At 41.9% G+C, this 27,989-nt stretch overlaps 1 protein-coding gene across 1 annotated transcript in view; it reads left to right on the top strand.

Moving 5' to 3' along the window:
- Nucleotides 1-27,989, top strand: part of SYTL2 (synaptotagmin like 2) — a 133,091-nt gene that overhangs the window by 18,470 nt on the left and 86,632 nt on the right. Inside the window, exon 5 of the mRNA XM_081798973.1 lies at nt 13,973-14,087. The gene's annotated coding sequence lies outside the window, so the exon portion shown is untranslated. The remainder of the gene's footprint in view (nt 1-13,972; nt 14,088-27,989) is intronic.

Here is a 27,989-nt window from a genome sequence, read left to right as displayed (position 1 = left end):
TTATCATCTTCCAGGATGGGAAACCAACAGCTTCAGCAACCAGGACATAGGGCTCCATCAGCAGTGGGCCTCTCTCCCCACCCATCCTGTTTCCTCCCTCTTCCCTTTCCTCCCTCCTGCCTTTATAAATCCCCTTGGACTTTGAGGGGCTCCATTTTCTGTCCGAATGAAAAGTGCTCATTTTCATTTAGTGCTGGTTTGTGACCAGCAGCCCCTAGAGCTTTGGGCTCTGGGTTGAGATGGAAGCCTGGATAAGAGCAGACTGTGGATCATACTCTCAGCCTCCTGACCCATACAGCCTGGCAGGGATGTGCAGAAGAAGCCCAGTAGGCTTCAGACAGACAGACATGGGAAGGTAGATGGACTCAAACTGCTGTCCAGCTTCCTGTCCCCTTCTTGGCAGCCATTCCCAGGGAGGGAATGGTGGCCCCAGCAGCCAAACAGAGGATGACTGAAAGGAGCTGAGGACTTTGGGGGGGAGGGGTTACTGTGGAAGGTCTCCAGGTGCTCCCTCCCCTCCCTTTACCCCTGTAGTCCTTCTGCCCTCTTAATGTGGTGTCTGGGTGAAATCAGATGCCAGGACCTGTCGAGAGTGGTGGGGAAGGAGGCAGGGCAGTGACAATATTGACTGTATTTATTGGGCATTTATGGGCCAGACATTCTTCTTTGCATATCATGTGTCTTTAGTTCTCACAAAGCCACATGAGGAAAGATATACTGACATTTACCCCATTTTACAAATGAGAAACTGAGGCTTAGAAAGATTGCTTCCCTTAGTCACATAGCTAGTAAGCAACATAGCTGGGATTCAAATCTAGTCTCTGTGATTCTAAAACCTGTGTTCTTTCCACCTTTTCTGGTGCTGCTTGAGTAAGGGCAAGCTGGAATCATAACAGTAAGAATGATTATTACTGAGTTCTCAGTAGGTGCCAGACACTGTTCAAAGCATTTTTAGAGGAGTTACGCCATTTATGGTGCAGGAGTTTCGGTCATTCTGGTGGGAATTAAGGACTGCCTTAGCCTCTCTCAAGTAGCAGTCCTGTTCCAGAACGCCTGCCTGATTCCCCGCAGCTGCTAGTGAGTGAGTGGGGCGGGAGCCCTGTTTGCTTTATCCTAGAGGTGGTTTGAGCTAATGAAAGATTGATTGTCCACATCTGATCCGTTGGACCTGACCGTTGGCTTGTGAATGATCCCACTGTCCCCTAAGAGGTCTTTCTCAGGCTTTGCCCAATAAACATTTGTGGAATGAATGAATTAGCACCTTGTGCAGAGTGGTCTGCTATCCTGCCGAAATGGGGCAGCCCGGGCCCCACCATCCTCAGAACCCAGGGTGCCAGACCAGGCAGTTCTCCCCTCTGGGCAAGGGAGGTAGAGTGAACTATGTCCCTGTGAGCTTCCAGATTTGCCTAATATGTTTTCTGCCACCTGTTTTATAAAGAATTTTAAAGTTATAGTAGATGAAGAAAAAATTGATTTTTTTTTAAACTAACAGGAAAAGTGACTTAGTCTCTCTCAAAAAGGGGGGTAAATAAGATGGTACTGTTTGCCTTAGGCCTTCTCAAACTTCTCCGTAGAAGAATCTCCAATAACGAAACTGACAAGCCCTTCTAGGGGTTGGGGTATTGACCCCAGCAAGATTGAAAATTGTTTTAGGAATTTATGTGATTTTTTTTCATGTGGTTTCATATGTTGAACTTGGTTTCAATATATAAAACAAGTTTTTTCCCCAAAATATTTGTGTAAAATTGGTGTCCTGGCATATTGTTTTATATTCTTGGGGGCTGAGAGTATCAAATGGAGAAGTAGGGCAAAGGTTCTGGTCTGGGGGTTTGGGTACTATTTATGTTTTTCATGCACTTAGTTTACAGTAATAGAGCTTCCCAACCCTTTGTGGAGATAACCCCTTTCCTATTTATCTGAATGAAGAATGTGTTTTAAAAATAAAAAAAAATCTTTATTGTTTGATCCTCTCACCAGCTTTATTAAGATGTAAATGGAATATAACATTTTGAGTCCATGATGATTTCCTACGTGTATATATTGCTACTATTTTTTTGTAGTGAGAACATTTAAGTATTACTCTCTAGCAACTTTCAAATATATAATACAGCATTGTTAGCTATAGTCGCCATGTTGTATATTAGATCCTCAGAACTTAAGTCATCTTATAATTGGAAGTTTGTATCCTTTGACGAACATCTCCCCATTTCTCCCACTCCCTGGTGTCTGGCAACCACCATTCTATTCCCTGTTTCCGTGAGTTCAGCTCTTTTAAGATTACACATACAAGTGACAAGTGAGATCATTATTTGTTTTCTTATTACCAGAGCTATATATATATTCATTGTAGAAAAAAACAAAATATAGATTAATAATAAGAAGAATACATCCATACTCCGAAATAACTAAGGCAAAACTTGGGAGCTAGCCTTCCGAATCTTTTTCCCTGTGTCTATATGAGTAAAGTTAAAAAAAAAAAAAAAAAAAGGGAACAAATGATGAGGCCCCTGGCTGGCTCAGTCAGAAGAGCATGTGACTCTTGATCTTGGGATTGTGAGGTCGAGCCCCACGTTGGGTGTAGAGCTTGCTAAAAAATAAATAAATAACTTAAAAAAAATAAAAAGAATCTCTGGTGTCTGGGTGGCTCAATCAGTTAAGCATCTGCCTTCAGCTCAGGTCATGATCCCAGGGTCCTGGGATCGAGCGCCATATCAGGCTCCCTGCTCGGCCTGCTTCTCTCTCTCTCCTCTTGCTCCCCCTGCTTGTGCTTTCTCTCTCCCTCTCTCTCTCTAACAAATAAATAAAATCTTTTTTTTTAAAAAAAAGAACTTATAAAAAATAATTAAGATCATCATAAAGGTTAATCCTGTTTGTGAACCCCAAAGTCTCCCCACCTCATAATGAATTCCCTGGTGTCATGGAGTTTCCAGCGGAGGGAAGTGCCTGCTGTGTGTGGGGCTGTTGCTGGTATTCAGGATCAAGCTGTGTTTCTTGTGAAATGACTCATGTGTCTTAAATGTCTCAAATGTAACTGAAAAGGTAGCTCTTCAGTGTTGTTGAAGTGCAAAATGTGAGCAGAAAACTAAAGCTAAATTGCACAGGGAGGAGCCTTAGATAAGATCATTGCTCCTGCATTGCATTTTATTACCTGTGTGACTTTGGGCAAGACAGGTAGCTTCTCTGAACTGGTTTTCCCTTCCGTAAATTGGAGATAATGACACCTATTCTACCTTCCCCTACCAGAGTCACTCTTGAGGACCAAGTGTCAGGTGTGATTGTTACTTGAATTGCATGCAAGTGTATATGCTATTTTTAAAAAGATGTTTAAATGAAGAAAGATCAAAAGTATTGTAGGTCTTTATAAAGTGCTGGAATCTAACTCATGGGCTTAACATTTCAGTAGGGCTTAACTATAATGCAAATGCTCTGTTGGATTCCTACTCTAAGTTTTCTTTGAAAAATATGATTCCTTGATGGCTAGCATCTCGTTGATCATCATCACAATTCTGAACTGAAAAAAAGGACAGGAAATAGTCCCATTTCACAGAATAAAAGCAGGCTTGCCATTCAAGGGAGCTGTTCATTGACACAGAGAGTCCTAGAATCCCAGGGCTTTCTCTAATTGCCTTAAGCAATGTAGAGGTATACAAGGAAGAAGCAGTGAGAGTAGCTGGAAAGACAGGGTGCTTGTAGGGGCATGGCTGAATACTGGCCCTTGAGCCACTGCCTCAAGGGCTGCTCCCAGGCATGCATGCTCTCAGATCCTGGCAGTTCCGGAAGGGGCCCTGTATTGGGAGGCAGGTGTCTCAGCTTCTGTTCCTCCTCCAAAGACGAGCTGTGTAATCTTAGCCATATCTTCTCCTTGAGCCTTGGTTTCTTTATAAAGTGGAGGGATTAGGACCAGAGGAGGTACCTTCGAGTCTTAAAAATCTATGATTCTGGTCATTTTTCATCTATGTCTGCCCAGATGGAACTTTGGTGGAGAATTACCACATCCAGATAAATCAGGTGTGGGGAAAATGTTTCCACTTCCTGTTGCTTCCAGCTTTTGGTGCCCCTCATGATATTCTAAGCGTCTCCCCAGCTGACACCCTCATGCAGAAGACACGATCCATAGATCATTAAGAGGAGAATTGTTTCTGCTCATCTATTTGTTACTATTAATCTAAAACCTCCTTAGATTTTTGGGAGGGAGAACTACTTTTGGTAACTTTGGGGAAGGTTGACAGTGTATAGTGAAAGCAGGTTATTTCTAGCAATAAGGCTATGTGTGTACTTGGCCTTGTGCCATGACTTTTGCAGAATGTGGGAGAAGCACACTCTTGAGTGGCTCAGAGCTCAAGGAGAGGGAGATTCAGGGAGGAAGGAGGGAAAGAGACAGGAGAGAACAGAGAGTACCAGGTGTGGCTGGAATATGATGGAGATGAAAAGACCAATTTGGGAAAAGACTGAGCCCCCACAGACTTAGACCGTCTAGTTTCATTCTGCATTTACATTGCCTAACACTCAATGGGAACTTAGTATTTTTAATGGATTAATAAATGAACAAATGAAAGAATGAATGATTTTTCTGAAATGAAATTTTTGCTGAAATATATGGTACAGTGACTGCCGGGTGGTTGCAGTGGTGTCTTTATATATGTGAAATGTGTACTTACACCCTATGAAAACACTTTCCTGTGCATTATCCTGTATAATGACAATAGAGATTTTTTTAAAAGGCCAAAATAAAAGCATTTCCTAATGCCATACTTTCTAGACACTTCAAAGCCACTACTAGTAGAAATGGATTTGGTTTATTATTTCTATATAAGTCTTCTTTTTCTGTAAAAGCACCAAGAAATACTTGAGGGGTAGGAGTATAAGACCCAGTAAACAGTTCCACAAATTTGCATTCCAAGTCAGAGGGAGAAAGACAGGCATTGCTTAACATCTGGGTGACTAGACATTTCTTTTTTCCCTTGCAGAAGCATTGTTTTACCATAAATCTTGACGGAACTGATGCCATCAGCTTCTGATTAGACAGATGTGTTTTGTGCCACCATTACTCACGGCCACAGGCGCCTGGGCTCTCCTGCCACTGGCTGAGTCAGCTAATTAAAACATAGGGCTGCGAGGCTGAGGGCAGGGGCTGGATCCCAGGCCAAGCCAAGTGGCTCAGTCAGATCCATGCCTCAGCCACTCCCACCCTTTGCACCAGCAATCTGCACTGGGAGAAAGACTGAACTATGTAATGTTAGATTTATTAGGGAAGATTCTTTACCATTGCTTGTTTTAGACTAGTCATTTGAGTTTTAGGAGTAAGGGGTCTCCATTTTCAGTTTAATTCTTGGACCCTTGTTGGAGTGGGTTCTAGGGTTATTTCACATTTCCCATCTTGGCACATGCTCACGGTATGCATCCTGAGATATTTGCTACCCCAAGTCTGCAATTGTCTCCATGGCATATCATTTCTCCTGTGTGTTTAAAATGGGAATGATCATACTTGCCTCACAAAGTTGCTCTGAGCATTAAATGAGGTCACATTTAATCAGTGAAACAGCAAAAACGGATTGAGATGCCTTTGCTGGGTGGTTGGCCAAAGACTCATCAGCCAAGGGCTCACCACCTCATACCTGTCTGGTGCCATTTTTGATGTAACTACTGTTTCTATGTGACATGTATTCAAGATGCCTTGTGAATAGTTGAAACCACAGGCATTCAGGGGCAAATGCTATGGATCGACTGCATGGACAGCCCCTGGGGATAGTAATTGTTTAGGTAGGATTCATCTTCCTCAAAAGTTATTTCAAAAGTATTTTTGTCTGATCTGGTATGTCCTTTGTTGCTAATATAACATATTTCATTATATCTAGTTGTTTCAGATTGCTTTTTTAAGCCCCGTGAGGCAAGTAAATGATGATCATATCTGAGCAGTTACTATGTACTAGGCACTGTTCTAAGCACTGTACCTGCATCCATTTATTTAATCCTCGCAGTAGTCTATTATTGATACTATTTTGAGTACTATTATTTTTCCCCTTTGATGATGATCAAATTAAGGCACAGATGTTAAATAAGTTACCCAAGATGACATAGCTAATAAGAAGAGGGACAGGGATTTGAACCCAGGCAGTCTGACTCTAGAGCCCAGGCTTTGGATCATTAGAAGATAATCTTTCCAAGCAAAAATGTCACTTTAATTGTCTGTAAAGTAGGAGAAGGTCACATTCACCCATCCTCATAGCTTTCCACTCTCGTTCGTGGAAGGAAGAAGCTAAAAACAGTTCTAGATGCAGGATGAGGATGCATAGCTTGGCAAATATTTTGACCATACAAGATAATACTTGAAAATGAACTTGTTGCATGAAATTCAGGAAATTTTATTACCTAGAGACAGCAGTCATTAAGTTTAAGTCTTGCAGGAAATATCTGGGGGTGAGACTGGATTACAAAGTGATGAGTCAGCAATTTAACACCCCATTTCAGTATCAATCCTGGGCTGTAATATAGTAACTGAAGTGCTGTGTCTTAGGAAGTAAGGTAGTTGCTCTGTTTACATCAGGTAAATCACATAATTTATGGTCTTTTGCTTAGAAGAGCAAAACTGTATCTTTTCCATTCCTTTTGGGGATGTTATGAATAATAACAAGAACATGGTGATAAAAAGAATGCTTACTATCTATTGAGTACATACTATGTGTCAGTCCCTTGCCAGGCCACTGCTCATCTAATTGGAAGGACAGTTCTCTGAACTAGATGATGATTACCTATTTTACCGATGAGGAAATGGAAGCAGGGAAGTTAAGTACATTGCCCAAGGTCAACAGTTAGTGAATGGCAAAACAAACATTTGAATTCCAGTTACTTCCCTTGGCTCAAAACCTGTGCTCTATCCCCTTACAAGTGCTGCCTCTTTCTGGGTATTCTTTAGAGGGAGGATGTTATATCCACATTTACCGAATCCTGTATTGAAGCATATTGCTTGGCATAAGGCTCATAACAGGTTATTATATTTGAAACTGGGACTGTTCTAGGAAACCTGGAACATTTCTGTTACCATAGAAACAGTAATGATGGACTTGATATAAGTCTTTCAGGAGAAAAATCTGGTTTTCCTAACATACCATAGCCTAAGGAGACAGATGCCTACTTGGCAATTAAGAAGCAGGATTGCCTGGGACCAGAATAAGTGAAATATGATCTAGAGAACTGTCAAGTAATTATTTCTTTATGCTTAATTTCTGGAAGACCCCAATTACATTTTATTTTGGGGTATTATAACTTGATAAATGAGAAAGAATATGTGAAGAACTTAAGTAAAAACAAAGTTGGTCTTCATATTGTACATGTTGTAGAGATTTATTACAGAATTCTTTGTACCAGGTACCCTACTCAGACCACTTAAATATGGCACTTTTTTACTCTGATAGCATGCATATGTAGGTGTTTTTGAAATAGCATCATACCACCTTTCTGCAAATATAATCCCTGTGTTGTTGCTAGAAGGTAAGTAGCAGATGGATGAGGTGCAGTCATAGGTGGAAAGTCAGAAGCCAGAATCGTGGGAAGCACAGTGGCCAGCATGGTGATAGGGGAGGGGCTATAGCAAGGAAAGTGTTTCTGGATTGTGTCCATGGGCAAGTGTGAGTCTGGAAGTGCATGTTCCCTATAGAGGCCACTGTCGTGGAATCAATTTGGCTTTGCAGTCAGACAGTACTGAGTTTAAACCTGGGATCCATTTATTAATTGTGTAATTGAACAAGTAACTTAACCCCTCTGAATCTGAGTTTTCTTTTCTGAAAAAATTATATCTGTCTTCCATCTCTCACAAAGTGGCTCTAAGGAATCAATTAGATAATGGATATATTAAAAGGTCTAACATTGTGTCTTGCACAGAGTCGCTGTTCAGTGTCCGTTCTCTTCCCTCTCTCTTCTCTTCCCCCTTGATGCCTCTGTTGGCTCTTGAGAGTTCCCGTTGTACAAGCTTTGCCATTATCCAACTGTACTTCTTCAAATCTCTTAATTTTATAGGTGCTTCCACTTCTACCTATAGAAAACAGAGGCTGATGATAGTTGCCCCACTCTTTTATAGGGTTTTTATTTAATCATTAGGTTGACAACCAGATTTTGGGGATTAAAAAAAGAACAAGAAAATGCCCATGATAAGGGTGACAATGGTAAAAAGTTCTTACAGTTCAATGTAAATGTTCTAGTGGAAATACATACAGCTTGTTGTGAGATTGTAGAGAGCACTGCCTGGGAACGTTGGAGGGTGACAAATGAGGTGGAACCATGGCCCACGAGGAGTTTGCTAGATTGAGAAGGGGATGGGATAGAAAGGACAGGTTCAAGGACTTTCATGTTCAGTGGCACAGAGTTAGGAAGGGCATGGGATACCAGGGGAGAGACCATGGTGTTGGCATGTAGGGCCGAGAAGTTGTGGCTGGAGGGGCTGCTCATGTGTCGGGCTGAAGCCCAATGGTGAAACCAGGCCAAACTCAATCTTGTGAGTGAGATAACTGGATTTCTCTTTAGGACAAACAGCCTAAATTATGGAAATGATTAACACTGCCCAAGTTAGGGCACCTGGGTGGCTCAGCTGGTTAAGCGACTGCCTTCGGCTCAGGTCATGATCCTGGAGTCCCAGGATGGAGTCCCGCATTGGGCTCCCTGCTCAGTGGGGAGTCTGCTTCTCCCTCTGAACTGCCCCCTGCCTCGCTCTCTCTCTCTCTCATTCTCTCTCTCTCACATAAATAAATGAAATCTTTAAAAACAAACAAACAAACAAAAACACTGCCCAAGTTATGGAAGATGGATTTGATTGAAGACACAATTCTTTGGACTTATGGGTCCAGATAAAGTAATATATTTTAAAGCTTTTTGTAAAAAGTTCTTACAGAGATGGGGCTGCTATTTAATTCAAGACTTCTACAAGAAGGAACAGATGTATAGGAAAATAGTGACTCCATATCCTAATTTATGGACTGGACCACTTGGAGCCGTATTATTCCAAAAGGATAAATATGCTCTGCTTTGGAGCTAAGTAACCATTTTTCAGTAAAGGACCAGGGATGTTTTTGGCAAGTGATTGAGGCTTAGATCCAGAAAGATATTAAGACTTTTTTTTCAAATCTCCAGAATTGAGTTTAAGATTCAGTGCATGCTGAATTTGGGTAGTGATTTGTTGAATGTCTTGTGCTCCACATGTGCTGCTGTGGTTATCAGTCCCTGAATTTCCTCAGGGGACAAGCAGGGAGGCTTGGGCCACAAAACAATCATTTATGGACAAATTGCAAGAAACTGGATGGCCTTTCTCCTTCAGTAGTCAGGGTCAAACACAAGTACACACAACTGTGTTTGTGTGTTTCTGGGTCTGTGTTTATGTTTTCCTGAGTGTTGTCTGCTTTATCCAGACCAGAGGGAAAACTTGATCTATACCCAGAGTTCCTCGGGGAGAGCCATTGGGGAGATTTGCCTTGGTTACTAGAGATGCCTAGATGTAGAGAAGACACCTGCTTCCCCACATGATCTGGGTGATGGCTGGGAACCAAGGGTGTGGGGAGATGTGGCTCTAGCTGCCAGATTCTGCAGGGACACGTGTGACCCTACCATGGAGCTGAGCACCAGGGTTTGCTTGGTGTGTGAGGAAGTGAGGATGGAGTAGATGTGCTTGCTTTTTCCTTCTCTGATAAGCTTTCCCCAGGATCACTCTCTGAGCAGTCAAGAACTGAAAGCAAGTCTTGGGCTGACATGTGGTGCGCAGGGAGCAACAGGTAACGCAAAACTCCTGAAGGCATTTCCCCTGGGAGTGTTAGGGTATGAGATCTTTGAACCTGTCTTCTTCGTCTTCTTTTTTTTTTTTTTTAAAGATTTTATTTATTTATTTGACAGAGAGAGACATAGCGAGAGCAGGAACACAAGCAGGGGGAGTGGGAGAGGGAGAAGCAGGCTTCCCGCAGAGCAGGGAGCCCGATGCGGGACTCGATCCCAGGACCCTGGGATCATGACCTGAGCCGAAGGCAGACGCTTAACAACGGAGCCACCCAGGCGCCCTGAACCTGTCTTCTTCTTAGGGCAAGTGCAGGTCCTTCTCACTGGGTTAATGGAGCCTAGGCAGAGTCCTTGATAGATGTGGGTTTGGTCTCTTTCCTTTGAGACCAAAGGCACAAGGGAGGGGGTCAGGTCTTTGAATGGTGTATTTGTGTGTTTCACTATTTCTAGTTACGATGACCAAGTGTTAGTTTTAATATTTAAATGCAGTATGATTGGTTGATTTTTGTTTCTCCTCTTTTTAGACTATTACTAAATAGTGAACATTTGTTGATAAAGGGGGAAGCATGCACTAGTGGGAAGAGTATCAAGTTTGGAGGCAAGAGTTCATTGGACAAACACTTGCTGAGTGTTCATCATATGCCAGAAATTGTTTTAGGCTCAGAAATCAATGGGGAAGACAGACCTCTGTGATTACCATGCAATGTGATGTTAATAGATGTAAGGAGAGAGGAAGGAGGTGGGGTCATGAGGGGAAGGGGGATCAAGTGCCAAGGGCTTCCTGGAAGAGGCAGCACTTGAGAGGAGATTGATGGATGAATAGGGATCAGAAAGTTAAGGGCAGGAAATTGTGCGATGGGCACAATTTTATGTTCAAAGCAAGACTGGAAGGACCTGAGGCCAGAGAGGTAGGCAGTCAGCTGATCGTGGAGAGCTTTGTGCAGCTTGTTGAGGAGACTGGGCTATTTTAAGATCCTGCCTTGTGTCCTGTTCTGTGTGAAAATTAGGCAAGTATTTCCTCTCTGAGCCTCAGTGTCCTTATTAGTAATAGATGTTAATGATTACCTAGCTTTACTTCATGGAATTATAGTGAGACTCAAAAGAGATAGTAATAGCTAACAGTTATTGAACACTCACACAGATTAGCTCATGTAATCCTCACCACAACTTTATGAGATAGGTACTATTGTTAAGCCCATTTTATAGATGAGAAAACAGAGATTATGAGATGTCTCAGATCATAAAGCTAGTAAGTGGTAGAGTCAGGATTTGAACTGAAGTAGTCTGTCTAAAGAGAACTTCTCAGTGTGTGTGTATGTATGTGTTTGTAAGTGCTAACTATTTGTCAAGCTCAAGAGCCAAGTTCTGTTGGCTCGAGGCAAAAGAAATGCATAGCTGTGGACTTGCCCTGTATAGTCTTTGGCTTCTCAAAAATGCCTGTTACCAATGGGTCTGTGTGTCTGGGGAAAAATATTGTGCCTGCTGGTGGATACCGACAGGTAAGCTTCTAACAGTGGAGAGGACCACTTTTCCTCAAGAGGAACATTTAGTGACCTGCAAATGATGAATTCTGGAGTAAAGTGAACCATCTGCCTCTGACAGGGAGGTTTTTCTGTTGATACATCTGATACTGAAGATGGAGGCTCCGCCACTCTCACACCAGTGTCCCCTTGGAAGGGCCAGGGCAGTTCTGCATTTCATTTCCTCCTACATTCTGCCATTGTCCACCATGGCTGGCTGAGGAAGTGGCTGCTTTGCACAATCATCCCTGTCCTTTGGGTGGTGAGGAACACCTTTGACTATCCCTGAGCATCTCCTCATTTCTGCCCACCGAAAGAGAAGGGGCAGGCAGCCAATGCCACTGTTGTTCAGACACCGTGTCTCTACAACCATCTCTTCTTTTGAAGGTTGGGTCCTCTTTCTACTACTTTCTCTAGCCCCAGAACTTCATCTCACCTTCTTTTTTACAGTGACAAGAGGCCTTGGCTCTCACACAGTTTTCTGTGGGATGGTTTTCTGTCTTTGATTGGCAAAGGTCACTGGTGACATGCCCGTTACCCAGTCTAGCGAGTGCCCCTTTCTCTGCCCCACTCAGCCTCTGCTCCTTGTGGCACTTGGCTAGGTGGACAGCTCCCTCTTTCCTGGAATTCTTTCCCCAGCTTTGTGACACACTACTGTTCATTTTCCAGCCTGACTGCTCTTTCTCTCTTCACTTGACAAGCACAATGTCATCTGCTTTCTTCTCTGTGCTTTTTTTGTTTGTTTTTTTAGAGATTTTATTTATTTATTTGACAGAGAGAAGGAGAGAGAGAGAGCACAAGCAGGGGGAGTAGCAGAGAGAGAGGGAGAAGCAGGCTCCACGCTGAGCAGGATCCCGATGCGTGGCTCGATCCCGGGACATGGAGATCATGACCTGAGCTGAAGGCAGTTGCTTAACTGAGCCACCCGGGAGCCCCTTTTCTGTGCTTTTTCTTTGCATTCTTTCGCTTGTTGAGTTCAACCACCCCCAGTTGAGACTCTAGGTTGGCAACTGCCATGTTTCTGGTTCCAACCACAGCCTCTCTCCTGAGCATTGGTTCCTCTTCTCCACTGGAGTTCTAGACATGTCTTCTGAATTTTCTGCCATGCTATTAGTTTTTACCTTTACCTTTGCCTGTCTTTCTCAGCATTCTTGGGTTGCTGCACAAATTAACTCTGTTTAAGAACTTTGAGTCTTGTTTGATTCATGCATTTCCTGAGGCACGTTGTTACTGCTTCCTTCCCAGTGTTCTTCCCAAATAATATTTATATTTCATCTCCTCTGCTACTTCCAGCCTTCTTTGACTGTTGTGAAGTTTACTGAGAAAGCCCTTTGGCTTATAGTCACTAATCATGCTAAAGTAGCATGATTAAAAAAGTAAAAACACACACAGACACACACATGAGCTCCCCATTACCTACCACATAAAGGACAATCTCAGTCTGACATTTGAGACCTTCACTGATCTGATACTAGCCTCTGTTTTTATTTTTTATTTATTTTTAATTTTTTAAGATTTTGTTTATTTTGAGAGAGAGTAAGAGAGCACGTGAGCAGGGGGAGGAGCAGAAGGAGAGGGAGAGTATTTTTTTTAAGATTTTACTTATTTATTTATTTGAGAGAGAGAGAACACAAGTGGGGGGAAGGACAGAAAGAGAAGCAGACTCCCTGCTGAGCAAGGAGCCTGATGTGGGGCTCAATCCCAGGACCCTGAATCATGGCTTGAGTCAAAGGCAGATGCCACCCAGGCGCCTGGGAGAGGGAGAATCTTAAGCAGACTCCCCACCCATTGTGGAACCTGATGAGGCTCGATCTCACGAAGCTGTGATCATGACCTGAGCCAAAACCGAGTCCGACGCTTAACTGACTGAGCCACCCAGACCCCTCCAGCCTCTGTTTTTAATTCTTATCTTCTATTACCTCTTTCTATGAACCCTGTCTTCTAGTCTAATCATATTCCCCTTTCCCTCTAGCGGCCTCTGTACTTTGTTCACATAGCTTCCTGTGCCTGGAGTGACACTTTTATTCTCCTTCTTGGGCTCTTCCTAGCCTGTCACTTACTTCCAAATCCTACCTGTCCTTAAAACTGCAGCTCTAGGGGTGCCTGGGTGGCTCAGTCGTTAAGCGTCTGCCTTCGGCTCAGGTCATGATCCCAGGGTCCTGGGATCGAGTCCCACATCGGGCTCCCTGCTCGGCGGGAAGCCTGCTTCTCCCTCTCCCACTCCCCCTGCTTGTGTTCCTGCTCTCGCTATCTCTCTCTCTGTCAAATAAATAAATAAAATCTTTAAAAAAAAACAAAAAACAAAAAAACTGCAGCTCTATGACAATTCTTACCAGAACTTCCTGGTTCATCACAGCAGGAAGTTTCTTCTCCCTGCCCTACCCGGCCCAGTTTATACCTCTTTTATGGCCATCATCCCATGCCAACTTGTGCTATCACTCTTTACGTACTTCTCTTATCTTTCCTATTGGTCTGAAAATTCTTAAAGGAAGGGGACTAAGGGACTTGTCATTTCCTTAATGCCTGGGGCACAGCAGGCTGTCACCATACAAATATGCTGAATGAATATATTTTGAAGCACTGAATTATGTTCACCGTGGTTTTTTTAAGGATTTCAATACATCAATTGGCTCTGAGAATTTAGTGATCAGTGGGCGGGTATTAATTAGATATTTGGATTTTTGTTCCCCTGTGTGCAGGAAAGAATTCACACAGCAAGTCTGAGACTGTTTATCCTTAGGCCTGCTTACAAGCTTGATCCTTTACTGGTGTCTGGGAACTTGGATTTGAGAAGGGTTCACACCACTCTAAATGGTAAGAGTAGCTCACTCTACTTAAAAGGTTTGTGCAAACAGTGCAGTTGAAGCTGAGCACCTGCTTTCCTTCTGGGAGTCTGGAATTTGGTTACATGCCAGGCAGGGAGTGTCTACCTGACCAGTCTCCAATAAAAATCCTGGGCACTGAATGTCTAATGAGATCCCTGGTTGGTAACATTTCACACATGTTGTCAGAACTTGTGTATCCTGGGTGACTGTTCTGGGAGAGGACTCTTTGAAGCTTATGCTTGGTTTTCCCCATACTTTACCCCATCTACATTTTTTCTTTGCTGATTATGTTTTGTATTCTTTCAGTGTAACAAATCATAGCCATATGGCTATATGCTGCCTTATGAGTCCTCTTAATAAAGCATTAAAACCTGGGGATGCTCTTGGGGATCCCCTCAATACACCATGAAATTGTTATAGGATTTTTGTCCCTTTAGTGTCTGTGGTTCTTGGTCGTGCCACTTCAAAGAATGAAGAGGTAGACCAGACAAAGAGTGGTGGGCAGCAAAGCAAAGTTTATTGAGCAAGAGTATAAAGCTCCCAGAGAGGGAGGGAGTCCCCAGTGAGTTGCCCCCGGAGTTTCTAAGTTTAGGAGTTTTTATGAGCTCTTTTGCGGAACTTCCTTAAGCAATCAGGATGTGCTGAGTCATGCCAATCAGGGCTTTGGTCACGTATCTATCTACCTATTGGGTTAATGTCCATGTGCTGATGGTCTTTTTTTGCTGATATCTGGGGGCTTAGGTCTTACCTGCCCCTTGCCCAAGATATTGACAAATGCTTTTGTGGTTAATTGTCTTATTTTAGGACGTTTTGCAGAAGTCATTTCTGCAAAGGCTGCAAAGCAGAATGTCAGTGTGGTCCTGTCTAAGCTGCAAAACAGGATGTCAGTGCTGTTTTATCTTAGCTGTCCTGACTCCGTATTTTCTCACTGGGGACTCTGACCCTGACTACCTATCTGTACAACTAACTCCTAGTAAAATGCCACAAATGCAGAGCCAATACTTTTTTTTTTCTTTTTAAAGCCAAGACTTCAGAGATATGAAACACTCAGAGAGGTTATTGGTTTTTACATAAGAGGAGCCCAGTTCATAAGACCAATATGTACATGGTCTTGTGAATGTATATGGTACTCTGCAGAATAAAGCTGAAAGCTTCTTGATTGCCCACTCTAAAATCTGGGTGAGAAAGAGCTACTGGAGAAGATTTTGTTGAATTTTTAAAAATAACATCTCAAGTACTGTCAGAGTCCCAAAAAATATCAGTTATCAGAACTAGGCTCTTAGAAAAATTAGGGGCAATATTTGCCTGGGATCCATTCTCATTACTCCTCTAAATCAAGGGTTGAGTTCCTTGGGACATTTTTTTTCCTGAAAATGAAGAGTGGGCAGAGCATCCAGCCTGTTGGCTTTCTGTTGTGTCAGACATGAGCTAGGTGTGTGGTGTGAATCATTTCCTTTAATCCCCACAAAGACCCTCAAAGGCAGGAATTTTAAGCCATATACTATAGATAAGGAAATGAAACTTAGGGAAGTTAATCTTTGCCAAGAGTCACACAGCTATGAAATAGCCCTGGAGCTCAAGCCCAGGTCTGACTCCCAAAGCAGTGCTTTTGGTTTTGGTTTTGTTTTTTTACCTTTGTGCTGCCTGAACACATGCTGTGACTTCATAAAATAATAATTAATCATCATATCACTTCATCATCCTATCACTTTAACAAGTGGCTAAATCTTATCTGGGTCTCTGTCAATGTTAAGTTTTGAGAAGTGTTCGCTGCTGGTGCCCGGCCAGAAGTTTGAGAGGAGGGTAGCTTTCAAGTATGCTCCGTACACGTGTGTGCCCTTCCTACCCAGTCCCGGGGTCTCTGGGCGCAGCACTAGCAACCTTCTTGCCTCTGCTTATGTGCCTGCCCAGGGAAGGCTGGGGAGGGTCTGCTCCGTCGTTTTGCCAAGTCTCCCTGAAGTCTTCCTCTTGACAGATTTTGGGCAAAAACTTATTTTGGAACAATTGGCTTTATTAAATTTGAAAGAAATGTAGAGTTCATTTTTTAAAAAAATTATTATTAATACAACTATAGGGAGGAAAATAAAATGGAGAGTTGAGGGTGCCCTCTTGTATTCTTGTTAATTTCATCCTGGGAAATGCTTTTATAGAACATTTCTTTAAGATGATCAGCACAGTTCAATAAGGAGACAAGGGTTTGGGTTCCAGAGACGGCAGTGGCAGGTGCTGACCATGAGCAAATAAAATCAGCATCTGGTATGATGCTCGGCTAGGTACACGGTTAACGTTAGCTGAATGAATGCAGTTGGGCGTAAGTATCTTACTTCTCTTGCTGCCCAAAGGATGCAGTTCCCATGAGTGCGCTCTGGCTGAGGAAGGGAATATTCAGTTATTGTTCGATCAGATGTTGAACCTGGGGCTGGACCATCCATCATCTTTCAGAGAATGAAATGCAAATGGTTTCTCCTTGGTAGGATATAATTTTATTTGGATTACGGAGAATAGATTTAGTGGTGGTGATAGTAACAACAACAGCGAATATATAGTGTTTACTCCACTAGACTAAGTGCTTTACACATGCAAACTCATCTCATCCTCACCTCACACTTTCAAGTAGGTATTTTGTGGATGAGGAAGCTGGCATGCAGAGAGGCTAAGTCGCTTGCCCAAGGTCACAGAGTGAGTGGTAATTCAGAAACATAAATGTGGATAACCAACAGCCACTTGACCTCTCCCTAGTGGTATTATAAGGAACTAGGAATGTAGGCATTTTCCCCATTTTTTTTTTAAAGATTTTATTTATTTATTTGAGAGAGGGAATGAGAGAGAGAGAGAGCACATCAGGGGGGGGAGGGTCAGAGGGAGAAGCAGACCCCCCGCCGAGCAGGGAGCCCGATGCGGGACTCGATCCCGGGACTCCAGGATCATGACCTGAGCCGAAGGCAGTCGCCCAACCAACTGAGCCACCCAGGCGCCCATCCCCATTTTTTAAAAATGTTGGTAAAATACACAAAATTTCCCATTCTAACCTTTTCTACGTGTACAGTGGCATCACATCCACAGTTTTGTGCAGCCATCTCCACCATCCATTTCCATAACTCTTCCTGTCACTGGCTAGACCCCAAGACCTGACCTTACTGCCCACCTGCTTGTCACTCACTAACCTTTGTCTTAACGTTTTTCCTTAAACTCTTCTTTCCGGTTTTCCTCTTACCTCAGGCAAATGAAACCTGAAACCACACTTCAGGTGATGCCGACTGCCTTGATGACACCTGCAGGCCAGACCACCCAGACCTTTTGAGCTAAACCCCTGACTCCAGTGGCCTGACGCCTGGAATGACCGTCAATTACCTTTACCTCATTGTAATACTAAAATCTCTGCCCAGAGAGGAGCCCCGGTCTCATTTACACCACATACAGTATAGGTATAGGCATGCTTCCTTAAGGCACAGGTACGCCCATATGCCTGCCTCTACATAGGATGACAGAGCTTCCCTATCTGAATATTCACCCTAACCCTAAACCAAAGGTACCCGTTCTCTCTCTCTCTCTCTGAGTCATGGCTTTGGAAGCTTCCATGTGATCTCCTTATTTGCTGCAAATAAAGTTTTTTTCTTTGTGTGACAACTCACCTGGTGTAGTTTCTGTGACTCACTAAGGAGTGAACTCACATTGGTTCAGTTACATTTGCACTGAAATTCTATATCCACTAAATAATAATTCCCTGTTCTCTCCTTCCCCGAGCCCCTGGCAACCACTGTTCTACTTTCTCTCTCTATGATTTGACGAACCACCTCATATAAGTGGAATCATACAGTATTTCTGTTTTTGTGACTGGTTTATTTCACTTAGTGAAATATACCAAAATTTCCTTCCTTTTAAGGCTCAGTAATATTCAGTTTTTTGTATATACCACATTTTGTTTATCCATTCATCCATCATTGGACACTTGGGTTGCTTTCATGTGTTAGCGTTTGTGAATAATATTATGAACATGTGTGTACACATGTCTTTGAGACCCTGCTTTCAATTTTTTGGAAATGGGACTACTGGATCATATGGTAATTCAGTTTTTAATTTTTTGAGAATCTGCGTTACTGTGTACCACAGCAGCTCTACCATTTTAGACTCCCACCAACAGTGCACAAGGGTTTCAGTTTCTCCACATCCTTGCCAATACTTTGTATTTTATGGGGTTTTTTTTAATAGTAGCCTTTCAAGTGGATGTGAGGTAGGTATTTATCCTTTCTGATGGCTGAGTAATATTCCGTTGTATATATGGACCACATCTTCTTCTTTTTTTTTATTATTTATTTGACAGAGAGAGACAGAGTGAGAGAGGGAACACAAGCAGGGGGAGGGGAGAGGGAGAAGCAGGCTTCCCGCTGAGCAGGGAGCCCGATGTGGGGCTCGATCCCAGGACCCTGGGATCATGACCCGAACCGAAGGCAGACGCTTAACGACTGAGCCACCCAGGCGCCCCTGGACCACATCTTCTTTATCCATTCGTCTGTTGAAGGGCATCTCGACTCCTTCCACAGTTTGGCTATTGTGGACATTGCTGCTATGACCCCAGGAAACAAACTCAGGGGTTCAGAGGGGAGGGGCGTGGGGGGAGGGGTAACAGGGTGATGGGCATAAGGAGGGCATGTGTTGTGATGAGCACTGGGTGTTATACACAACTAATGAATCATGGAACACTGCATCAAAAACTAATGATGTACTGTACAGTGGCTAACTGAACATAATAAAAAAATAAAATTAAAAAAACAAATAGATGTGAGGTGATATCTTGTAGTTTTAATTTAAACTTTCTCAAGTGATTAGTGATGTTGAGTATTTTTCATGTGTTTATTGGTCATTTGTAGGTCTTGTTTGGAGAAATGTCCCTTCAAGTCCTTTGCTCACTTTGAATCGGGGTTTGTTGTTGTTGAATTTTAGGAGTTATCTATATATCCTGGGTATTAATCCCCTATCAGATACATGATTTTCAGTATTTTCTCCCATTTTGTGGGTTGCCTTTTTACTCTGTTGATAGTGTCTTTTGATGCACAAGATTTTTTACTTTCATGAAATCCAATTTGTCTATTTTTTTTTCTTTTTGTTGCTTATCCTTTGGTGTCATAGCCAAGAGATCATTGCCAAATCCAATGTTATGAAGCTTTTTCCCTGTGTTTTCTTCTGTTTTTTAGTTTTAGGTCTTACATTTAGGCCTTTGATTAATTTTGAGTCAATTTTTGTATATGCTGTTAGGTAAGGGCCCAACTTCATTCTTTTGCATGTGGATATCCTGTTTTCCCAAGACCTTTTGTTGAAAAATCTGTCCTTTCCCCACTGAATGGTCTTGGTGCTCTTGTCAAATATCATTCGAGGGAGCCTAGGCATTTTTAAAGGCCATCTATTTTGTGGTATTTCTTGATTTTATTTATTAAAAGGAAATTGCAGATGAAGGACTCCACTTTTCATGAATTCCTGGAGCAATTTCTGGAAATTCTGCTTTTTCTTTCGCTTCTATGTAAACCTCAAATAATTATTTAAATTTTTATCAGAAAGAAATGAGAATTCATATTTGAGTCTTGTCCTCCCCCCAGTAATATGATTTTTTTTCTTTCCTCAAATTATCAAATAGTAGAAATCAAGCCCACATAAGCAGATTAGACTTTGTAAACTCAAGTTCCCTCAATGGGGAGCCAGTTCATGGAGATAACCTATGATGCTTATTCGGGAATTTGGATTCTTTTGAGTTTGGGGCTATGAAAGTCTACTCTGTGACCTTGAGGAGGTAGGGGGTTTACTGCTTGTTCTATTGTCCTTTAGAGTTTAAATCTGCACTTTTGAGTCATTGGAGCATGGGAATTGAGGAACTGTGAGCTCTTTTCTCTAATGAATTTTATAGCATCATCACTTAAAGATAGCAAAGGATTAACTTCTTATTTTGACATGTTTCCAGTTGTGCTGGACTTGTTTTATAGACCTCATAGTTATTTTTATTTTTATTTATTTTATATTATTTTTTAAAAATATTTTATTTATTTATTTGACAGAGACACAGCGAGAGAGGAGACACAGCAAGAGAGGGAACACAAGCAGGGGGAGTGGGAGAGGGAGAAGCAGGCTTCCCGCTGAGTGGGGAGCCTGATGTGGGGCTCGATCCCAGGACCCTGGGATTGTGACCTGAGCTGAAGGCAGATGCTTAACGACTGAGCCACCCAGGTGTCCGTAAACCACATAGTTATTTTTAATTAAATATTTTGCAGGGTTCATATTTGCATTGAGGGAGCGTACTGACTAAAACAATATGAAAATGCAATTGCTTGCCAGCTTCCAGCCACAGATTCTCCAGCCTTTTTTTGGTAATAGGATTTTTCATTTGTGCAGAACTAAATTATGTGACAGCTGTGAGCCCTTAACTGTGGAAATGCCTATTTATTTGCCTGTTGCAACAATTTCCATGACAGAAAGTGTTGAGAACCTGCCCTTGATTTTTAAGGACAAGTTTATAAAACACTGGTTGTGAGATATATCAGTTTACATTTCATGGATGTTATCAAAATTTGAGATGGCTAAAACTTTTCTCTGTGTCTGTCTACTGGAGAAGATTTTTAATTCAGTCTCAAAAGAAATGACTCATCTTCAAGACATAGAGTTTGATTAATAACAATTCTCAAATGACTTCCTTCCTTATAAGTATTTATATTTTGTAATGAAGAGGAAACAACAACTCTGAAACTAAGAATCTGGGTGGGGGGGATGCAGTTTATTAACAAACAATTTGCTTTTATGATTACTTTTATTGTGAAATCGTTTTTTCTCTTTGGTTTATTGTTTCTAAAAGGTATTTGTTTGAAGAGGAAAAAAAATCCTTCTGGAGACTTGAGGGTACTTAGAGTGACACATTTCATAGGATTCTCCTTTAAAAATGGTTTGCATTAAATGGACTAGAAAATTGAGCTACAGGTTAAGAGAGAAATGAGCAACCCCGACTTAGAATAGAAGACAGAAGGGCAAAGGACACTTGGCTGTCAGCTGCCTCCGTTCCTCTGAGAGGTAGCTGATTCTGAACTATGCCAGAAGAGTAGGTTTGAGGGAGCTCTCTTTGTAGAGCCCAGGGTCACTGCTCATTTGAAAACCACTTCCGACTAGAGGCTGGGCTGGTGACATGGTTTCCCTGGCAAGTGAGTCTTTTTTGATGGTTCATAGAGTTTAATCTTTTATAGAACAATAGACTTTCCCTGGAGCAGACTGTACCCCCTCATCTGACCTTGTTCATCTCGCTTTCTTTGACTCTTACTGGGTATGCACCTAAATGTAGCACATAATGGTAATCTGTCCTGTAGAATTCACTAGTTCCATACTGTGTGCACATTCGATCTCAGCTAGACTGTCAGCATGTCAGGGTTATCAATCCTCTTCTCTTGCAGCTTTTGTATTCCTATAACAACTGGTAGAACTCCCAGGGAATGAGGTTGAGAGTGTTGGGTCTCAGTGTGAAGAAGTTGAGAGAGCAAACAGTATTTGCTGCATGTATTCTCTTCCTTATGAGCTCAAAAGTTTAGAGTTACTCTCTTGAGTAACTCTAGCCCACTTGAGTTACTCTCAGTATCTTGCTTACCTCACTTCATCCCAGGACTTTGATTTAGGCCAGATGAGAGGCAATGAAGTGGGCACTCATAAGAGTATTCAAGTATGTATTTGAAGAGCTATTGTAGGCGTGGTGGAAAACAGCTGTTTGCTGTGTCCACAGTGGACAGTGCGAAGGGAACAGAAGGCAGATTAGATGGTAAGAACATTGATAAAGGGCTGGTCAACCTTTAGAATGGGAAAGATGTTGAGAGATGATTTATCCCAGTCTCCTACAGATGAGGAAACTAAAGCAGAGGCAAGTTGAATGATAAGTCCAGACGAGGAGTTAGCACAGCCAGGTATGGAATCAGTCTCCAGGCCTGCAGTAGGTGTTTCTGAAACACTCCACTCCCAGTCCTCAATCATTGCAGAGGTTGGGACTAGGTGCTCAAGTGCTCTATCCAGCAAAGCTGAGGGTTCTTCCTTTCTGGAGTTTTTGTTTGCTTGTTCTTTTGCTTTAAACTTAAATTTCTATATGACTGTCTTCCTGAAGAGGTGCAAATGAAGTTCAGAAAGGAGTGGAATATTTTTCGGAAGTCCCTGTGAGCCACAATATTTACTGAGAGTTCTTTGCCTTGGAAGATACACGTTTGTTCCCATGTCCCATTTCTTCTTCCACATCATACTTCATCTCTTTCTCCTGAAGTGATTTCTGGGTCCTTTGGTTTTCTCTTCCACCATGGAAGTGTGATGGGGCAGGAGCTGCCCACACCATAGGGCACACCTCAGTTTCCCTAAATAGCAGACTGGCAAGGATCTTCAAACTGTTCTTTCTCTCTAACATGTGGGAACCCAGGGATCAGAGGAAGCTGCTGGGAGCCTGTCCTTACAATGCAGATGAATTTAGAAAGAAAGAGAAAGCACAATGTTAGGTAGTAGTCACTTAATAAATAATTGTTGGACAGATGAATTACGGTGCTTTTCCCCCTTGTTCTCTTGTAATTATAGAATGGAAAGGGACTAAGGATGCATTCAGCTCAATCTCCTCATTTTATGTGGTCAAGCAAGTGAAGACTACAAATCTTAAATGATTTTCCCAAAGTCATACAGCTAGTTAGGGTCTGTGCGGGGGCTAGGCACTTGCCATTCTGTGTCTTCATATCATATTAGGTTGAACCAAGTGAAATTGCCATTTCCGTGGGACAAAACATTTGTATATTGACAGTTTGTGTGGTGCAACCTAAATATGTTTGAAAGATCAATACCGTATACTTTCTTAGTTCGGTAATAGCAATAATAACCTTGGCCTTCTCTAAAACAAGCAAGCGTATAGTAGTGGAGCTTATTGTGAAGGTCAAGAATACTGGTTCTGAATCAGATGATTCTGGTTTTATATCCTTGGTGTTGGTAAGCTGAAGTTTCCTCGTCTACAAAATAGGAAAATTGTTAGGTACATCACTTTTGATTGTTTTAAAAGTTAAATGAGCTGATTTTTTGAAGGGCTTAGTATAGTGCCTGGCACATAGTAATCATTTAGTAAGTTTAGGCTATCATTCATTGTATAAGTAAGGAAAAGAATAAAGCTCATAAAACTTTAAAATTTATAATTCTTCTGAACAGCACATTCATCTTTTCTGAAATCTATGGGATATGCCACACTTCATTGTTTAAGATGGACATACATTTATATACATATCTTTATATATTCTCTATTTCAGACGCTTCTGTTAGTTATAGAGAATGTGCTTGGAATGGTGTTCTATCTATTTTTAAGACCTTTTCTTTGACAAAATGTGCTTTTGTGTCAGGCGAGATCATTATGGTAGAAGTTAAGCAAACACATGTGAGTATGCATACTTAGATACAAGCTCCATAAAGGAAGGGGACCTTTTCTGTCACAGTCATGCATGACTCTTCCTCAGTTTCTAGCACAGGCCAAGTGTATAGTCTAGGCTCAAAATGCTGTTGACTGACCAACTGAGCTAGTATATTCTTTTAAAACGTGGACCTTGGAACCATATCCAGTGTTTGTCCATCTCTGCTTCATGGATCAGCAAATATCTCTACTGCCTGGGCTTGGAGACACCCATGTGTAAAGTATTTCTCAGAGAACTCCTCATGACCCAGTGACACATCCAGAGCAAATATGTTTTCAGAAGCTACACACTTAGGGGAAAAGTTATCACCCTCAGGATAAGAAGGGACCAAGGCACTCCCAGCCCCGAGAAGGAAGCGGTAGACTTACCCTGAAAACAAATACTTCCCTAGCAGAGAAAATAAACATAGGTAGTTCCTCCTTCCCTTCAGGACCGCCAGCCTATCATTCTTGTGCTCAGCAGACTTTGTGGGTGCCTTCCCCAAGTGTCTAAGCTGCCTTTGAGCAGGACCACTGCATGGAACCGTGGGGGAGGGGAGCCAGCCCCAGACAAGCCCTCTGTAGTGATTTACGGGGAGAGGGGCTTGTGGTACCCTAACAGCTACCCATAAGTGCCCTGATTAGCTTCCACTCAAACTGGTCTCTTCCCATGTAGTCCACCTTCCAGCTCCATTTATTTTGTCCATGTGACTTCTGCCATTGTAAATGGAAGCAAAGTCAGATCTTCAGAGAAAGGTGCGACATGAAGGGAACACTTGCTTACTTATTTAAAAAGACATAAACTTACTCAGAATTGGCTACCATTTTGAACTATGAAGTGAAACTTTAGTGTCTAGAAGTATCAGTGGAAGGATATAAACATTTCTTGAGCTTCTACGTAGGTTGGCCTTGAGCTTGGCTGTTTTTGTACACCATGTCTCGTTCACATAGCTACCTTGCAAAAATAAGTATTATCCTCCATTTTACTAATGGGAAAACTGAGGTGCAGAGAAATGAGCTGCCACAGGATCACACAGCAAATAATCAGTGCAGCTCTGACAAAATCTATGCATGTGCTTGCTACTACGTCGCCCAGCTGCAGATGGCCTTTAATTTCGTGACGGGCCTGTAACGCGGTGGGCACAGCTGTCACTGACCTCTTGAAGTTCGGAAAATTGGAGCAGAAGCGTTGTGAATTTCTGGTTTATCCAGCTCCACGATGGGGAGTAGAAAATGTATACATTCTTTCATTCACTTATTCATTTATTCAAAACACTTCTATTCAGTCTCTAGGCTCAGCATTGTGCTAGGTACTGAGAGGGTATCAGAAAGGTTTAGGACATGGGCTCTATCTCAGGAGCTTTTATTCATGGTGAGGAGAGAAGAGTACTGAAATAGTTATCCTTAATGTAAGAACAGGAGTTAGATTGGGTGACAAAAAACAATTGGTATGAGGTGGGAGAAATCTGTGTAGGTGGTTAGGAAAGGTTTCATGTGTTAACCACACACACAAACACAGAGGCTCAAATTAGTGGTGCCGATGGTGGCAGAGGAGAGATTGCTTGAAGATATTTTTTTAAATTAAACTTTTTATTTTGAGATAATTGTAGATTCTCATGCTGTTATAAGAAATAATACAGAGAGATCTGTGTACCCTTAACCTTGTTTCCCTCAATGGTAGTAACATCATGCACAACTATAGTATACTATTCACCTCCAGGATATTGACATCAATATCATGTATGCACAATATCATGTGTGCCCCTGTGTATTAAGTTCTATACAATTTTATCGCAGGTATCCAACACCATCACCAAGATACTCATTGGTTCCATCCCCACAGGGATCACTCCCATTTTTCTTTTATAACCATATCCATCTCCCTCTTACCTATGCTATCTATATCCTTAACCCCTGGCAACCACTAATCTGTTCTCCATTTCTATAATTTTGCCATTTCAAGAATGTCATATAGATGGGACGATATAGTGTGTAACCTTTGGGGACTGGCTTCTTACATTCAGCATAATTCCCTTGAGATTCACCCAAGTCATTGCATATAGCTATAATTTGTTCCTTTTTATTGCTTAGTAGTAGTATCATGATATGGATATACCACACTTTCACTATTCACCTGTTGAAGGGCATCAGGGTTATTTCTAATTTCTGGCTATTACAAACCAAGCTGATATTAATAGGATTTTTTTTCTTGCTATTTAGGTAGCATAGTTGGGTCCAACATTAGGCCTTCCTTGAGACAATTTTATTTTTTCATTTAGCCCTCCTCATTCAGTGGGTACCTTTTGAGCTAGGCATTGCACTACTTACATCCTACTAAGAGATAGATAAATGAAAATTACCTTTGGCTCTTAGACTTCAGTGACCTAGAGCTCTTAGTATATAACCTCTTTGGAGAAAAAGAAGTCCAGACTTCATCTAAGCTCCTGTGGCCTCTGATAGATCTCATAATTAAAATACGGATGTTTTACTCTCTCTAATTCTCCTGGACCAATTTGGACTTTCTGTAACTTTGTGTGATCATTAAAAATCTCATTTAAAGTCTTAAAAATCAGGGACATCTGGGTGGCTCAGTTGGTTAAGTGTCTGACTCTTGATCTCAGCTCAGGTCTTGATCTCAGCTTAGGTCCTGATCTCAGGGTTGCAGGTTCAAGCTCCACACTGAGGTCCATGCTGGGTGTGGAGTCTACTTAAAAAAAAAAAAAATCTTAAAAATGAGTCTTTTGCATTATTTCAGAAACAGAAGAATGGAAGAAGTTTCTGCAAAAATTGTTTAAAGATCTGCTTTTCTTTTTATAAAAATGGTAGACAAGGACTTTTACTCCTAGGAGGATACTCGACATTTGCCAGATAATGCTCATTTAAGGAAGAAATGAAATCCCACTTTTTCTTCTATTTTCTATCCCTAAAGAGGGTTTTTATTTCTAGCTGCCCTCAAACAAGCTGTGTTGTTTGCTTGAGCTCATAATGAAACTCCGTCCTGTCCACTCTAGTATTTAGTAAATGTCTTTTTGTTTTCATCTTGTTTCCAATTACAAAAACCTCTATCCTCAGGTGAGACTGAGTCCCACAGAGTAGACCTCTTTGGTACTTTTGTCTTCCAGCTTTCAGGGGCACTCACGTGCTTTTCACTGTGTGGGGGGAGCAGGCTGTGACTGCAGTGTGGAGTGGGCGTGGGATTTCTCCTGGCTTCAATTGCCCTTTCCTCACCTCCCCCTACTTCCCAACATACCTTGACTTCTGATTGGCTCAAATAAGAAGTAATACCCAAATAAGAAGATACTGCCTTCAGTACATGCAAATGCTGCATGGTGCAGCAGGCTGAGAGCTGTGGTGTGAGTAACTTCTCATTCCCACGGCTGATGGAAACTAGTTTATAAATCCAGGTGATGGAAACATGGTTTTCCTTACCAGCTCTGTGGGATTGAAATGAAAACTAAGATTTAAGCTGATGGGGTTTTCTTGTGTAATTCTTTTCTTTTTAAACGAATGTTGAAGTCTGGTTAATTTTCTGTGCTTCTGATGTGCGTAAATTTAATAAAATGAACATGTAATAAAGTTAAGCCCCATGATGGTATCATTTATTTCCCTTGTATCTCAGCCTAGGTAGTAGTGGTGTTTGAAAGCCATTATTTTGGGGAATAAAATAATTACAGGCCCAGAATTGGAAGTGAAAAAGCGTTGCAGGCTGAGGAGTTTTCCTTGATCTTCTTGGTGTTTTCTTTCACTCCCCTCCCTTCCTTTGTATCTAAGGTGAAAAAAAAAAAAAAAAGAGCAAGGCAGAGAATATCATATTTTTAGAGAAGATTTTTGTCTTCACATTTCTGTTGATTTACTCGTTTTTTCAATACATTTGTGAGGTTCACCACACTCTTCTTTTTCCTCTTGGTGGCTTTGGCCTTCCTAATGGAAGAATAAGGCAGAAGGAATTTGAAGTTTAGTGGTTAAGCAGCTCACAAAGCCTGAGCTCTATTTTCAGACCATTTTGTTGCACCATCTCTGCCATTAAACTTTTACAAAAGTTTAATCTCAATTTATCTGACTTCTTCAAATGCTTTTCTTGGGGAAATGTTTCTTTTCTCCTCTGGCTGGGCCCGAGTTCTCCCTGAGTTTAAGAAAGATAAATTTCTGTTTACTTTGTGGGGGTTGATTGTAGGACATCGCCTCAGGCCACACCAAGAAGTTTGCCCAGGGGCACATGGCTGTTGAGTCTGAGTAGTGCCCATCAGGAGGCTGGAGGCTTCCAGGGCCTCATCATTTTGGGCCATTTGGGGAAGTTCATTCTGAAGAAATCTGTGGGCTGAATCTGCCAGAGATTAGAACATGAGCAAGCCAGAGAGTCTGAGAGGGTCAGAGAGAAAGAAGTAGGAAGAACCAGAGACTTAAAAATAAAGCTACTACTAGGAGGGGAAGAATGAAGGGGGGAAATCGGAGAGGTAGACGAACCATGAGACG

This window comes from Leptonychotes weddellii, chromosome 11, assembly GCF_054177405.1.
Source record: "Leptonychotes weddellii isolate Sample4059 chromosome 11, ASM5417740v2, whole genome shotgun sequence".
Lineage (NCBI taxonomy): Eukaryota > Metazoa > Chordata > Mammalia > Carnivora > Phocidae > Leptonychotes > Leptonychotes weddellii.
The sequence above is the reverse complement of the archived record's forward strand: the minus strand, read 5'-3'. Positions and strand labels throughout refer to the sequence as shown.